The sequence below is a fragment of the Bubalus bubalis genome, chromosome 20 (assembly GCF_019923935.1).
Source record: "Bubalus bubalis isolate 160015118507 breed Murrah chromosome 20, NDDB_SH_1, whole genome shotgun sequence".
NCBI classification, from domain to species: domain Eukaryota; kingdom Metazoa; phylum Chordata; class Mammalia; order Artiodactyla; family Bovidae; genus Bubalus; species Bubalus bubalis.
In genome coordinates, this window is record NC_059176.1 from 67,663,959 (window position 1) to 67,679,874 (window position 15,916).

Sequence of the window (15,916 nt, forward strand, 5' to 3'; positions counted from 1 at the left end):
TGCCTGTACAGATGGTCATACAGGCCTCCAGAGCCAGTTGTTGATCCCAGACATGGTGGAAATGCCCATACAGATGATCACATGGGCCCCTAGCACCAGGCAATGATTCTAGACAGGGTGGGAAAGCCCGTACAGACAGTCACACAGGCATCCAGAGTGAGGTGATGATTGCAGATGGGGTGAGATTGCCTGTACAGACGGTCACACAGGCCTCCAGAGTGAGGCGATGATGCCAGATGGGGTGGGAACACCCATACAGATGGTCACATGGGTCCAGAGCCAGGTAATGATGACAGACGGGGTGGGAACGCCCATACAGACAGTCATACGGGCCTCCAGAATCAGGTGATGATTCCAGATGGGGTGATAATGCCCGTACAGACGGTCACAGGGGTCCGGAGCCAGGCGATGATTCCAGACTGGGTGGGAACGCCCATACACATGGTCACACTGGCCTTCAGATCCAGGTTATGATTCCAGACAGGGTGGGAACATCCATACCGATTGTCACATGGGCCTCCAGAACCAGGTGATGATTCTAGACATGGTGGAAAAGCCTGTACAGGTGGTGACATAGGCCTCCAGAGCTAGATAATGCTCCAGATGGAGGGGGGGGGAATGCCCGTACAGGTGGTCACACGGGCCTCCAGAGCCAGGTTATGATTCTAGATGTGGTGGGAACACGCGTACAAATGGTCACACGGGTCCAGAGCCAGGCGATGATGCCAGATGGGGTGGGAATGCCCCATACAGACAGTCACATGGGCTTCCAGAGCCAGGTGATGATTCCAGACAGTGTGGGAATGCCCGTATAGGTGGTCACACGGGCCTCCAGAAGCAAGACCAGCTGAGGGAAACGGGTGCAAGTGGCCTGGAGAGGACCGTGTGAAGGAAAGTTCTAGAGAGAGAAGCTCTGCGAGGTGATTTGGGAAAGGAAGCAGGGACTCTCCGAGGAGTGAGAAGAGCCTGCTCAGAATCCTCTGAAGAACCTCAGGATTTTTGCTATGTCTGCCTCTAACCCTGCACTGAAATCACTCTTGCAAATATACCGAGAATTAATCATTGGCCAAATGGATGTTTTTTCAGGTCTATTTCTGCAGACTCCCCAGCAGGCTGGAGGGTAGGCTGGGCCCTGCTTCCGAGAGGCCTTGCCCCCTCAGCGTCCTGGGTACTCTTCCCTGCTCTCTCCTTGCCAGCTTCCTTCTGAGTCTCCTCAAGCGCAGTGCCCTCCTCCTCGGCCCCACCAACGGCCAGCCCTTTGGCCCCCACCGAGATGACTGGACTGACGGTGAGGTGCCTCACCCTCCAGAAGGGGCGTGAGGGCCTGGGCACCCCAGCCTGGCTTCTCTCACGACTCTCTGCTCCACGAACAACCTGTCCTGGAGCCTTTCACTCTGTCAACTCACAGGGTGAGGTGTTCACCGAATCCCATTCACTTTACCTCAGGAATGTCTCTCAAAGCCATCATTATTTCTCCACTTGGCATCACAGGAGATGTGGAGATTTCCTCCCTATCTGCTGTCACCAGGACACCAGCAGAATTATCTTTCTGAAACACAATTCTGGTGTCTCTTCCCTGTCTTAAAGGACATCCCACAGCAGAGTTCAATCTATGGAATGTGGTTGAGCAGGCCCTTTGAGCCATCCACATGGTTTCAGACATGTATGAAGGGCCAGGTAACCTCATGGTTTGGGAGACAGAATGTGAGGGGAAGGGATCAGGTCAGCTCAGCAGAGCAGCCCCCAGGGAAAACCCATGACTCATGCATCCCCCTCAGGTGTGACCACTCTGCCTCCTGACTGCATTCTGTTATCAGTGCTTCAGGCCGAGGTTCCGCTACTGAAGGAGACACTGCCCGCAGAGCCCATGCCAGTGAGGTAGATGTTACTAAGAGGGATACAAAAACCTTGTTGTTTTAAGCCCCTGCAATCCTCAAGATGTTACTTGGTATAGCCCAGCCTGTCCCAATAGACACATCAAAGAAAAAACAGAGCTGGACAGCAGTTAAATGGTAAAATTAGGTTTTACTCAGGAGCTATGGCAAGAAGGGAAAGGAGACATCAGTACAGAACCAGGTGAAGTTCTGAATATAGCACAGCCAAGGGCCTGTTGGGGTCAGAGGACACAGTTACAAACAGGAGACAAGGGTGGGGAAATTCTAGCGAAACCAGCCTTATAGATCCTTGCTGAGGGCGGGCCAGATGAAGGAGAAGTCCTTGGGAGGTGCATGTGTGGGGCAGGGGGTGAGGAATCTGGTGACTTGAATTTCAAGTGTGACCAGGTGTTGAGGGTGGGAGATGCTGGCTTAACTGACCGATCAGTCACCTTACTGAAATCCAGCCCTTAGGATCATGCCAAAGGGAGGGCCTAGTTGAAGAAGAGCTCAGAGTTGCCGACGGGAGTTTGGCCAAGCAGAGGCTGTCAGTACGCCTTGTTCCTCACCAGTAACACTTGTCAGCCTTGCTCTGTTCTCCTCTGGTAAAGTCCTTCTAGTCCCATGACAGTTGAGCGTCCTTGCAGTAGCATCACCCCTTGTGCACACTTCACAGGGCACTTCTCATTCTGAATTGCAATGAGCTGCTTCCTGACTGTGTAACCCTGTCCCCGCAACCCTCGCCGAGAACCCTTCTCACTATCAGCACTCGAAGGGCTTCCAAGTATAAGAAGTCCTCTTCATAAACACCATCTCAAAGCCTCTGCTCAAAAGTTTCTATTCCATCTAATTTTGCTGATCAACTTCTGAAGCCTTCCTCAATTACTTCTGGAAATTTGTAGTCAGTCTAAAACTTGCTGCCAAGTAAATTGTTTTTACTTTCAAACAAATGGAAAGTATTAAAAAAAAAGTCTGGGCTTACATAATGGATTGTTGAAGGGAGGAAACATGATGTACATACAGCTGCTTTCTTCACCCGAAGTTCTTTTTGGAAGCTTTCAAGGCTCTTGCGACACACGGCCTGACAGCTCTGTGAGGGGATGGAATGCATTTACTCCTTGTTTCCAGGCAGCTAGCACAGGGCCCAAGGTGGAGCAGGTGCTCAGCTGACATTCTCTGAACTGAATTTAGTGAGTACGAAAAAAGTGCCTATGATAATAAAAGTCTTGCTTCCTTTTCACTCCTAACAGCTCTGTCCTGAGCACAGTATTTTTTATTCTTCAACTTCTGGAACCAAATACAGGGAGGGCACTCTCTATTTGTCTTGAAAACGGTGTATTGAGTGCCTTTGGGAGCTACAATAAAAGAAGGAAAAAGAGGGAAGGTGGGGGAGGGGGGAAGGGTAAGGGGACGAGGGAGGGAAGAGAGACAGAAGATGATGCTGACAATAATGCACAACAGAAAGCTGAGGGGAAAGTGTTAAGCATCACTGCCCAGGCCTATACATCTCACGGCCTGGGCTCTGATGTGCAGGGCCCTCATTATCTGCAGCCCTGTAGGGCCCTGGGAGCCGGTGCTCCCACCATGGTGATGACGGGGACAAGCAGGGGCAGCCAGGCAGCTGGCCCAAGACTGAGGCCCTGAGTGGGAGCCAGGGTGGCCTGACCCAGGGAGCGCACTCTGTGGGCTCTGACGCCTCCCCTGCTCCAGAAACGGGGCTATGGTTACCAGGTTCTGGCTTCCATCTGGGGGTTCCAGTCTGCAGTGGAGAGGCTGCTGTGAAGCCTCATCATGGTGGAAGTTGGCTTACCCACCCATCTCTGAGGAAGAAGAAAGGGTGGTGCCATGACTCCTTTGAACTTCCGTGCCTGTAGCCAACCTCCCTCATCCCCCTGCCCCATCCCCGCCCCCGCTGCAGGCCAGCCTGCTCCAGCTGGTCCTGGGGTGGCTGGCAGAACTTGTTCTAAACCCAGGGCCCAAGACTTGCAGTAGTCCGTGGAATTGAGGAGAAGCAAGTGGTCACTCCCAACTTTTGCTTTTACTGAGGTATACTTTTCATACAGTAAAATGAACAGATTTTAATGAACAGTTCTTTAATTTTTTGTAAAGGCATAACCATACTCTGGAGGTCCCCACTTGCCTGCCCTTATCACTGAACAAATTTCTGTCACTAAAGGTTAATATTGTCTATTCTTGAATCTCAGTTTGGTGTCTGACTTCTTATCAGTGTAACATGTTGAGGTTTATCCATGTTGCTAATGTGTATCAATAATGCTATTCTTGTTGCTGGTTTGTGTTCCATCCCAGGATTCTGTCATCAGTTCTCTCGATGATGAACATTTAGGACTTTTCCGGTTTGAAGCTATGATAAACAACCTGGCTAGAAATATTCCTGTGCAGCTTTTATTGGGAGTGTGTATTTTTATTTCTCTTAGGTCAGTACCAATGTGGTAACACTGCTGGGAGATGGGGTGATAGGGTAAGAAACCATCAAACTGCTTTCCAGAGGGCTTGTACCATTTCACACTCTCACCAGTAGTGTGTTAGTTTCCAGGCTGATCTCAATCCTAGCCAGATTTTGGAGTTATCAGTCTTTCCAACTTTTGACATTCTAGTGGTGTGAAGTGGTATCTCATGATGTCATTGACATTTTACTGATATGTATGATATTGACCTATTTGTATGTTCAGTGGTTATCTGTTTCCTACCTTCTATAAAGTATTTATTCAAGTCTTTTGCTTAATTTTCAAAAGAGAAATTAAGTTCTTTATCATTGAGTTGTCATAGTTCTTTATATATTCTGGATAAAAGCTCTTTGTCAAATATTTATTATAAATATTTCATCTCCATTTGGGTCTTGTCTTCTTTGTGGCTCAGCTGGTAAAGAATCCACCTGCAATGTGGGAGATCTGGGTTTGATCCCTGGGTTGGGAAGATCCCCTGGAGAAGAGAAAGGTTATCCACTTCAGTATTCTGGCCTGGAGATTTCCATGAACTGTATAGTCCATGGGGTCACAAATAGTTAGACACGACTGAACGACTTTTACTTCACACTTACAGTTTTTGCCTCCTTGAAACATTCGTGCTTTCAAACAGGGACAAGAGCAAGGGCCACTTTGCTTCTAGCCTCTAGCCCCTGTGATCCAGTGGCTTGGACTCTTGGTTTCCATCCAGGTTACCAAGGTTTAATTTCTAGGCAGGGAACCAAGATCTCTCTTCAGGACTGCTCAGTGCTCTCCCTCTGAGATCACTCCCACTGGACTGGTAAACTCGGACAGTCTGGAGTTAAGTGGGGAGGATTCCCCTAGGAAGAGGGGTTTGGTGGGGAGAGAAGGCACTGTGGCAGACAGAGCATATTCTTGGCTATTGTATCTCTAGTACACAGAGATGACAAGATCTGAGAGACACTTGCAGAAATCACAAGGAACTCTAGAAACTGGACCGAATCCCAGAGGGAAGGGGGAGTTCATTTGACATCAATGGTCTGCCACAGATGGTGGACTTGATTTCTCCTGAATGCCATGTTCCTTGAACTAAAGTGTTGAATAAACAAGTCCCCATTCAAGATTATTGAGATTGAGGACAGTGAAATTCAGTTTTTGCTTTTGTTTTTAGTGTGGGAAACACAGAAAGAACTTCACAGGAATATACCCACAAGACTATTGTGTTGAGACCTGTCCCTGACTGTGGGTTCAGAAGGCCTCTTGGCTTTGACCACTGGGACCTGGAGAGGATGGAGCTCAGGAGAGTTCTCCAAAAGAATGCTGCCATGGGTCCATCTCACTGTTTCAGGAGAAGGTCCACAGGCCAAACGGAAGAGGAGCTAAGGACTGCAGTGTCTTCATGGTGAGCTGTGGACAGCTTGTGGCATCTTCTTTGTCTCATCATCATCCATAACTTTCCATACGATCACTGAACCTTGCTGTTGGTTTGATCTCTTTTCTCCAAGACTTGAATTTGATTGGAAGGAAAAAGCTAGGGTGGATAAACATCTTCATATTCCTTCTTGGGCTGTTGCAAATGAACACATGTGTATCAAGAAAGGCCATCACTCCCTTCTCACTGACCTTTCCTGGGTGGGCCTTCTCTCTCTGAGAGGAGAGATGGTTTAGGACAGAAGCCATTTCCTGAGAGGCACTGTAGAAAAAAAAAGTCCTTTGAGTCCTTGCTTTGATTCCTGCAAGTGCTGTGATTTTGTGTGAGTTACTTAACACAGATGTCATGATGTATTCCCATCCATAAATCAGAAGTAATTATATCTTTACCTGTTCAGGAGAATTACTATAAGGATGAAATTAAATAATTTGGAGATGGACTGTTTCGTGGGACCCACACAGAGATCACTACCAAATCCATTCACCTAGCAGTCTATCTGTCCCCCTTCTTTCTTATGTGTGTGTGTATATCCATACATCCATCTGTCCATTAGACTCTCCATCACTCTACTCACCACTTAGCTCTCAACATCAGGGAGACAGCAGACTCCAGGCTCTGGGATGATATATCAGCTATCTAATGGCATTACTGACTCAATGCACACAAGTTTGAGTAAACTCTGGGAGTTGGTGACAGACAAGGAGGCCTGGCGTGCTGCAGTCCGCGGGGTTGCAAAGAGTTGGACATGACTGAGCGACTGAACTGAACTGAACTGAATGGCATAAAACTGCCACCCATGGTCAGAGGACTACGAAAACTGGAAGCAATGTGATTAATAAACTGTTTGGCAGGTATCAAGGAAAAAGTTGCCTCAGTGGTTTTCAGACCTGGGGTGTTTTAGTGGCTCTGGGGATTTGCAGAAGCACCACTTTTCAGTGTGTCTGCTGATCTACAAATCCAGGTGACTGTGTTTCCTCTAGGCTTGGCTGAAGAGTTCACTCCCAGCTGTGGAAGGAGTAGGTGGGGCAACAATTCTATGCCTGATGTTGAACTGGGGAGAACCACTGCCAAAAAGGCCTTCATGGCAATTTTTAAAAGATGACAAACCCACAGGCACATTAACAATCACCATATATCACAACTTTTCTGCAATACTTTCAGAATTTATGCTAAAAAATAATCCTCCAAAAGAGAGCACTTATTCAGTGGCAAAGATCGTTAATAGTTAACTGTCTCCCTCCATGGAACAGTGACATTGCTGCAGGGGCCTGAAGCCTAAGACTGTCCTCACCTTGCTCTTTCTCTGTCCACACCTCTCCCCTACCTACTTGGAATACACTTCTCTTCCATGCACACAGCAGAGCTGTGTATTGTTCCTTAGAACCAGCTGCTTCTCTCTTACTCCTCTTCCCATGGGAGGTAAAACTCTTACCTTCCAGAGTCCATCTCTTGCCCTGTTTTATCTGCTGAACTGTCCTGTTTGATCTTGTATCCAGTCAAGAGCTCCATCACAGGACTTCTGCATCAGATAAGGTCAGATGCTGCCCAGGAAGTGATTCTTACTCAGTCCTGATTGCCTGTTACAATCACCTGGGGGCTAAAAATATCCATCTGCCCAGGTGCCCTGCAAACTCCAGACAGGGCCTACTAAGTTCTAGAAACCCTGTCCTATTCAGCCCTTCCATCTTTGTGCTTACCCAACCCTGGCTTCTGCCAACAAGACAAACATGTCCAACATGAAAATGAGGTTGCATTCATTTTCAAATTAAGGAGAAAAAATAAAGTGAGTAGAAAGAATTTTCTCAAATTTAAAAATCTTCCTAGAAGTTTTCTTAAAACTCTCAAGTCTTTAATACTGATTATGTGAATTAGAATATGTTGTTGTTCAGTCGCCAAGTCATGTCTGACTCTGCAACCCCTTCAACTGCAGCACACCAGGCCTCCCTGTTCCTCACTATCTCCCGGAGTTTCCCCAAGTTCAGGTCCACTGAGTCAGTGATGCCATCCAACCATCTCATCGTCCATCACCCTCTTCTCCTTCTGCCTTCAATCTTTCCCAGCATCAGGATCTTTTCCAATGAGTCGGCTCTTCACGTCAGGTGGCCAAACTTTTGGAGCTTCAGCTTCAGCATCAATCCTTCCAATAAATATTCAGTGTTGATTTCCTTTAGGATTGACTGATTTGATCTCCTAGCCATCCAAGGGACTCTCAAGAGTCTTCTCCAATACCACAGTTCAAAAGCATCAATTCTTCAGCACTCAGCCTTCTTTATGGTCCAATTCTCACATCTGTACATGACTACTGGAAAGATCATAGCCTTGACTATGGCCCTTTGTCAGCAAAACGATGTCTTGGCTTTTTAATATGCAGTCTAGGTTTGTCATAGCTTTCCTTCCAAGAAGCAGTTGTCTTCTAATTTCAAGGCTGCAGTCACCATTTGCATTTATTTTAGAACCCAAGAAGAGGAATTAGAATATAGCTAAATATATTGGTTGATTTTGCTTGCATTATGTTTTATTATTTTACATGAGATATAAAAACTCTTCATGATATTAGAACCCCATATGCTCAGTCAGTGGAACACATTTGCAATGATGCTGACACTTGCTTCTAGATGGGATACTGGTCAGGGTCCTCTAAAGAAATAGATCCAACAGGATGGAAGGAGGGGTGGGGAGAGAGAGAAAAAGAAATCCACAGGGCAGGCCTAGAGGTGCAGGGAAGGGTTGATGCTGCAGTTCGTGTCCAAAGACCTTCTGAAGGTTGAACTATTTTCTGCTTAAGGACGGTCAGCCTGATCTTTCTTGAGGCCTCAACTGATTGGACAAGGCCCACTCACTCCAAAGAGGGACATCTACTTTATTCAAAGTCTACTAATTTAAATGAAGAAGGAAATGGCAACCCACTCCAGCATTCTTGCCTGGAGAATCCCATGGACGGAGGAGCCTGGAAGGCTACAGTCCATGGGGTCACAAAAAGCTGGACATGATTTAAATGCTAACCTTATCTAAAAAACACCTTCACGGCAACATCTAGACTGGTGTTTTGATCAAATGTCTGGGTATCATGGCCCAACCAAGTTGACACATAAAATTACCCATCATAGATAGAACATGTGTGTGCCTCATACATTACACTCCGAGAGACTGCCTCTGAATGGGGGAGGAGGGGGGAATGTGTGGGAAGCTGCCACCTAAGCTGTGGAGCCCAGGAGAGACCAGAAGAGCTGGAAAGGTGCTGTTGTGGGTGGGCAGGGGGGTGGTGGGAAAGGAAGGCTGGCCACTGCCTTGCCTGGGAGGGGGTGCTCAGCAACACCAAGGGGCTGCCTTCCCACCCACAGAAGGTGGGCTGTGAGGCACCTCCCAAGAGAGTGGAGACAGCTCTACCAGTGTGGGGTCCTCTGGAAGTCGTCACCACACATTCACAGGTGGTGGTACTGTGATTTTCATCCTCATCTTACAGGTAAGTTTGCTGAAGCACAAAGTGAACCCACCACCCAGGTGCACACAGGAGTCACATGAAGATCCAGGACCAGGGTGAGGGCTCCCGTTCCAGAGTCAGAGATGCTTTCTCTCTTCACCATTCAGCCTCCCTCTGCATGAGAGTGAAAAGAGCCCTAAGAACTCGAGGCTGACATGGTTGAGACCTTGGAGGAAGGAAGTAACAGCTGCATTCTTTTCTCAGTCAGCCCTAGTGTCTCAGCAAAGGAAAGAGAGCTGCCTCTCCAAGCCCAAGACAAAGGCGCCCACTCCTGTGCTTGTTGGCATTAAGGGGAGGCTCATTTGTCCTGTATCACTTGACAGATTGTGGCTTCAGCGAGAAGCTACTGATTCCTCCATACCTGGCAACTCCCCATCACTGGAAATTTCCCAGCGATGGTTTCCCTTTCTTACAGAGGTCTATTTCTTCTTCTCCAAGTCTAGACACCAGTGGTCCCAAGTGAGCACATCTTGGGGAGGACATGTGTGGTGGCAGCAAGCTGAAGCGAGGCTTCGTGGAGACTCAGGGAAGTGGGAGCTTGTGTCCCAGCCAGCACAGCTTCTCTGAAAACAGCAAGTGCCAGGGGAAGACCAAAAAATGCTCTTCACTTTGACAGACCAGCCTGTCTTGTGTTTGCTCAGGGGCTCTCTTGAGTCAGCAGGCCTGGTGCTCTCCTTGACACCCATACACCCGCACAGGGAAAAGGTAATAGTCCATTGAAATTGGTGTTCTAAAAGCTCTTGACCTTTGGCTGCTGCAGAGGTTTGCATGTAATTGGAGGGAAGGGGTGCAGCCTGGTCACCAGGATTATAGGTGCAGCCCCAGTGAGAAGTGCACCCCATGGAGTGCAGCATCACTGTCCTGAGAGCTTGTCAGCCACTGGGGTGGAACTCTGTGACCACCCAGACCTGCTGGATCATCATCTACCTTTCCGCCGGTGGTGAGTTTGCATGTGGAGTTTGAGAAATGCAGCTCTAAAGAGGAGCAATTCTGCTGCTTCTTCAGAAACAGACGGTGATGAGGGGGAGCTCAAAGCAGGCGCACACGTAGGTTTCAGGAAGCCAGGGAGCAAAGCAACACAGTAAGTCTCCTCTGTCCTCTGCCTGCGCCCTGGGGCCGTGGACCTGCTGGGAGGAGAGCCAGGGCCCCAGGGTGGGCATGGGACACCTGTGGGTGCTCAGGCAGTGTCGGGACCGGCGCCAGCTCAGGGTGCCCCTGACAGCCCATCCCCTCCCTCAGCCCTTCCCCTGCTTTGGGTGAAGGGTATGTTTTCATTAATTTGTCAACGGTCATACACACTAAATAGCGATTCCTAAATATGCTGCTGACCTCTCCAGTTGGTATCCAGATGTAATGATTAAATGACCACTACAGCAGTGCTTCAAGCGGGGGTGTTCTCAGAGGGCTCAGGTGGCGATGAGGGGAAAGGTGGGGTCAGGAATGGCTGTTGGCTTGTGGCAGCACTGGGAGGGAAGAGGCTCCCACGCTGGCTGCAGGTGTGTGACCCTGGGGCCGGCTGGCCCTCACGAGGCTGGGCCTTAACTCGAAGGGATGTCCCTGAGCTGACTCTGCCCTAGCCTCCTCCCTGCCCTGATGCTGTGAGTCTTCCCTCTTGAGACCACTGGAAAGGGAACCATCGATGCTGGCAACAGTGTCCAACCTGCAGAAGCCACAGTCCTGCCGGGACTGTTCTCGGGTTGGGGACAGGACCTGTGGCTCTGGGAGCCTGAACCTCGGCCCCTCTCAGAGGACAAGTTATCCTGAAGGAGGACAAACAGGACTTTCAAGAGGGAGGGACATACCCAGGGACCCCACAACCACACCTGCCTTCTGGATTTGGTGGCCTCCCAGGAACACCAGACCAGGGTCACAGGAAAGAGGCAACACGTGCCTTTCCCCTAGGTCCTGTGGTCTGGGTGATGGGATTGAGGCCATTCAGGGACTCGGGACTCAGCTACAGATGCCAGCCTCCCCAGGCAGCACAGGAGACTAGGAGGCCTGTCCACCTCCAGCGGGGGCCGCAGAGGCTCAGGAGGATGTGCCGCAAGAAAGACTGTGCACCCTGGGATCTGTGCCCACCCTCCCTGTGGCCATCTTCTAGAACGTCAGGCTGTTGGTGAGAGATTCAACCCCACCCACCTGTGTGAGGAGAAGGCAGCCTTTCTGGATGGCCAAAGAAAAAAAATGAAAGAGTGTTTTGGCATATGCACTGTCTCGGCCACGCCCTGTCTCACACATATGCACAACCACGTGGACACATATGCTCACCCACATTGACACACTCACCACGAGTCACCCAGATGACTACATTGAGAAACCACTTGCCATCCGGTGCACACGTGCTTCCTGAGGCCCCCTGTGGCAGTCAGTGAATGGCATTCTCGGAAGAACACAAAGGCGATGCCTGGGGTCTCCAGAGGCTCTGCACTAACCCCATAAGAGACCACAGAACTGGGCCCTGTGTGCATGGAAGCTGAGGGTCTGCCTAAGGGGGTGGTTCTGGCCCTACAGGGCTCAGGCTCCTTAACTGACTTAAGCGGACAGAGATGGGTGGGGGAGAATGCAGAGCAAGACCCTTCTGCCCAGAAGTGCCCTGAGGCCCTGCCAGGGAGGGTGCTGAGTGCCTGGCCAGGGCTGGCCTGAGTCTGCTTCCCAGGAGTTCCAGTACTCAGCTTTGAAAAAGGTGGCTCCTGGGTTAGGTTCCATGGTGGACAAATTCTGAAAACAGTAGCCACTCAACTCCCACGACTCTTCTAGGGTCACAGGGTGTACTCAGGAAAAATATAAAAGATTTTGTAATTAAAATGTTGGATTCCTACTGCAAAAACAACCCAAACAAGATCCATGCAATCTTTGTGCTAGAGCCGGTCTCCCTTCTGGACCATGAAGCCCAGCTACAGCCACAAAGATGAAAGTGTGGGAGCGGCCAGAACTGTCAGCAATCAGACACCTGCCCCTTCACAGGCAGAAGTCCCTCCCTTGGGCAGCCCTGCCTCCCAAACCATCCTTCTCAGCTTGGCACCTAAAATGTGTACTTAGGGAAATTGGTGGTGACTTAAAAAAATCTGCTGCTGCCTTCTTGGTTGATCTCAAATGGACACCCTATCAGGCATAGCAAGGGTTTGTGTGACCCCGCAGTCTGCTGCCCCATTGGTTCCTTGCAAGGTGGTGGACGTGTAGCTTGTCCTGCTCCTGGACTGCAAAGCTCAGCTTCCCCTCCAGGACCCGCCCATTGTGTGCACTTGTGTGAAGCAGGGATTCATAGATGAGCATCAGGATAGCAGATGTGTTGCTCTACATTTTTCCAACAGAGCTGTCCTTTAACCAGGATCTCTGCTGCTGTTGCTAAGTTGCTTCAGTCGTGTCGGACTCTGTGTGACCCCAGAGACGGCAGCCCACCAGGCTCCCCCGTCCCTGGGATTCTCCAGGCAAGAACACTGGAGTGGCTTGCCATTTCCTTCTCCAATGCATGAAAGTGAAAAGAGAAAGTGAAGTCGCTCAGTCGTGTCTGACTCTTAACAACCCCATGGACTGCAGCCCACCAGGCTCTTCCGTCCATGGGATTTTCCAGGTAAGAGTACTGGAGTGGGGTGCCATTGCCTTCTCCGAACCAGGACCTCTACACTGGGCCAATAGTGAGATCCTGAATTCAAGGAAGGATATTGTCTTTTGCATCGGAGCATCAAATGCTATTACATCGTCACTATTATAGACCAGAAAAGCTAAAATAAGCTCACTGCAAGCCTTCTAATCTATTTATAAGGCCCCCCATGCCTGCCTGATTGTCACTTCCTTGGTGACCAATGGGGTCACACTGGAGCCCTTGTTATGTATGATAGGTTTTCTAGGTGGCGCTAGTGGTAGAGAACCCACCTGCTAATGCAGGAGACCAAGAGAAATACATTCCTTCCCTCAGCTGGGAAGATCCTTTGGAGGAGGGGATGTAACCCATCCAATATTCTTGCCTGGAGAACCCCATGGACAGAGGAGCCTAGTCCATAGGGTCGCACAGAGTTGGACACAACTGAAGTGACTTAGCACACATGCATGCAGAATTTTTCTAAAGGGAGTTTTGTACTCATTATGGAAACTCAGAAATTCAGATTTTACCTATTCTTGAGCTTTTGAGCTAAAAAGAGGGGGGAAAGGTCAAGGAAAGACATTGTCTTTTGCTTTGGAGCACCAAGCACTATTATGTTGTCTCTATTATGGACCAGAAAAGCTAAGATAAGCGCACTGGAAGCCTTCTAATCTACTTATAAGGCCCTTCCTGCCTGCCTGATTGTCACTTCCTATTATTTCAAAGTCACCTTTGGTCTCGGTTTGTATAATACCAAGAGCTGTATAATACCATCCTGCCCAGGAACTTTTATTTAGTTCTTGATACTGTCCAAGCGGAGGCTTTTATGAACCATGCTGACAGCTTTAGCCTTCCAAAGGAGCACAGATTTAAAAGGAGCCTGAGACACAAAGCGGGCGTGCCGTCACAGCCCTTTCCTTGGCTAGAGCTGCAGGGGTGGGGCCTGGGGCAGGCTCCATCCCCACTGCTGTTCCCTGGCCTTCCTCTCACCCTGGCATCCCTCCTGACAGCCACAGGGCAGCGAGGCCAGTCCCAGTGGATTTTCACAAAGAAGGAAAAGGAGCCCCGCATGCAGCCTTGACCTGTTTCCCCTCCCCCTTCCCCATCCCCAAACAGACAGGTCTGCAGAGAGGCCAGGTGCCCCTAGTACCTCCACGCCCAGAACCCCAAGCCAAAGCTGACCTCAGGATCCTAGAGGTTGCACTGGGCCACGTGGTCTCCTCCTTCTTCCTGCGACCTGCCTGGTAACCTCACTTGAGCTGAGTCCTGTCTGAATCTCAGCCATCTGAGCCTGCAGGTCATGCAGCGCCCATGGGTCAGGGTCTCCATCGCCTCTGACCTCCATTCCCCCACCCACATTTTCTCTCCCATCCTCTTCCCAGGGGCCTAGTTTTCCTCTGACATTTTACGGAAAGGCTTATAATTTTATATTTTGCATTTAATAAGTTTTGTTTTCCTCCTTTCGTTAGCACTAATTAATTTTATCTTCACAAAAACATCATCTGTGAGGTAACATGCAAGCAGGGATTCTTACCCCCATTTCACAGACTGGGACCTGAAACCAGAAAAAAAGGCAAGCATGCTAAGACCACACAATGAGGAGGAGCCAGGAGCTCCAGAGTGTCAGGGGACTTCAGAGCAGCTAATATGCAAGGCTTTCCTCAGCCTGCACTGCTTTTGTCATGAATGTAATGCCCACCCATTCTGAATTCAGAATATCTTGGTTGTTCTATATTTTCTCAATTGGCCGGTAATGAAAGAACAATCGCTGTCTAGGGAAAGTGCACACATTTTTTGTTTCTTTTCATTTAAAAAAACCTCCTTATAAAAGGTTACGAATCCCTGAGAAGGGCCAAAGTAGGGTGTACATTCTGCCACTTGTACACAAGTTAATTTTCAGGGCATATTTGCATGCTCAGTCGTTCAGTCACGCCTGACTCTTTGCGACCCTATGGACCATAACCCGTCAGGCTCCTCTCTCCATGAAATTTCCCAGGCAAGAATACTGGAGTAGGTTGCCATTTCCTGCTCCAGAGGATCTTCCAGACCTAGGGATTGAACCGGCATCTCCCGTGTCTCCTGCATTGCAGGTAGATTCTTTACCACTTGAGCCATTGGGGATGACCTTTCAGGGCTATACCAACATTTTTATTTGAATGTGCCAGCCTGCATTTATGACTCCATTATGACCATTTATGTCTATTTATTACATTTGTGGTAGGAAGGGTGCAATCATGATAAAATCAAACCCCATACCCACTGGGTGGGCAACCCACAAACTGGAGAACAATAATACCAAAGAAGTCCTTGCACTGGTGTGAAGGTTCTAGGCCCTGGGGATCCGGCAAAGGGACTGGAAATCCCCAGGGAATCTGACTTTGAAGGACAGTGGGATTTGATTACAGCACTTATGCAAGCGTGGGGGAAACAGAGACTCTTGGAAGACACAAACAAAATCTTGTGCGCACCAGGACCCAGGAGAAAGGAGCAGTGACCCTACATGAGACTGAGGCAGACTTGCCTGTGAGTATTTGAAGGTCTCCTGCAGGGGCGTGGGTGGAAGCGGCCCGCTGTGGGGACAGGAGGTGTGTGTCCTTTTTGGAGGTCACCAGTGGCCCTACTATAGAGACTGCAGACTCTAGGACTGGGTTGCCTCAGGCCAAACAACTAACAGGGAAGGAGCATAGCACCACTCATTAGTAGACAATTGGATTAAAAATTTACTGAGCCTGATCCAGCCCACTAGAGCAAGACCCAGTTTTCCCCACAGCCAGTCCCTCCCATCAGGAAGCTTCCGCAAGCCTCTCATCCAACAAAGGGCAGACAGAAGAAGCAAGAACTATAATCCCATTTATGACAGTAGTATTAAAGTTGGGGGGAGAATATTCAATAAAAGTAGGTTGATATAAAGAAAAGGCTGGTAGGTATGAGAAATGGAGCATTTCTTGCTGTATCAGTAAGCAAGGATGTCACAGTCATCAGCGATGCTAGCCCTCCTGTGATCCAGCCGCTCTTGCCTGCAGCCACTCCCTACAGTGAGCACTGAGGAGCTCAGGAAGTGAAGAAGCACAGGAGGCTGGCTACAGACAGCCAAAGAGCATATAA

General features: G+C 49.2%; 1 pseudogene; it reads left to right on the top strand.

Moving 5' to 3' along the window:
- The first annotated feature begins 267 nt into the window (after positions 1–267).
- Positions 268–15,916, top strand: part of LOC102393756 — a 63,998-nt pseudogene continuing 48,349 nt past the window's right edge.